At 45.7% G+C, this 939-nt stretch overlaps 1 protein-coding gene across 1 annotated transcript in view; it reads left to right on the top strand.

Moving 5' to 3' along the window:
* Window positions 1-939, top strand: part of ARHGAP40 (Rho GTPase activating protein 40) — a 51,047-nt gene that overhangs the window by 30,713 nt on the left and 19,395 nt on the right. The gene's annotated exons all lie outside the window — the stretch shown is intronic.

Here is a 939-nt window from a genome sequence, read left to right as displayed (position 1 = left end):
TTCTCTTTCTTTCTCCTTCCTTCCTCCCTCCCTCCCTCCCTCCCTCCCTTCCTTCCTTCCTTCCTTCTTTCCTTCCTTCCTTCCCTCCTTCCTTTTCTTCTTCCTTTCTTTCCTTCTTTTTTTTTCTTTGAGACAAGGTCTCACTCTGTCACCCAGGCGGGAGTGCAGTGGTGCCATCTCAGCTCACTGCAGCCTCAACCTCTCAGGCTCAAGCTATCCTTACACCTCAGCCTCTCCGGTAGCTAGGACGACAGCTGCATGCCACCATGCCCAGCTAAGTTTTAAAAATTTTTTAGAGTTAGGTTCTTTATACATTGCCCAGGCTGGTCTCAAACTCCTGGGCTCAAACAATCCTCCAGCCTTAGCCTCCCAAAGTGCTGGGATTACAGGTGTGAGCCACTGCACCTGGCCTTTCTTTTTTCCAAAATATTCAGTTATCCCAGCATAGTTCCTTCCAAATAGGATGTAATCATTGATAGTTAGGTTTTTAAAGATTGAACTGTAACTCGCTGTAAAGTGCACAGATATTTAGCATGTACAGCTTGGTGTGTATGCCTGTGTAAATACTACCAAATCAGTACAGAAGCTTCCTCCCTTGCTTGATGACTTGTAATATGGGGGGGGAAAAAAAAAAGAAAGAAAGAAACTTCCTACCCCACCTGAGCTCCCCCATGTCCTTCCCAGGTAATTCCTTTCCCTGCAGAATAACCACTATTCTGACTTCTCTCATGGAGTAAATATAGTCTTTCACAGTCCCTCTATTACTAAAGGAAGTATTTCTTCTTTGACCACGTGATGATGCAGTTGATGCAATCTTAGGTAACATTTTCCTGAGGGCTGCCCTGGCCCAGGACATTGTTCCCAAGGCTTCCAGTGCCCTCATTCCTCCCTGACTGTATGATAGAAAAAAAGAGAAATAGGGTCGGGCACAGTGGCTCA

This window comes from Colobus angolensis, unplaced genomic scaffold, assembly GCF_000951035.1.
Source record: "Colobus angolensis palliatus isolate OR3802 unplaced genomic scaffold, Cang.pa_1.0 Scaffold8, whole genome shotgun sequence".
NCBI classification, from domain to species: Eukaryota; Metazoa; Chordata; class Mammalia; order Primates; family Cercopithecidae; genus Colobus; species Colobus angolensis.
Note: the sequence above shows the minus strand (reverse complement) of the source record. Positions and strands in the feature narration are given on the sequence as shown.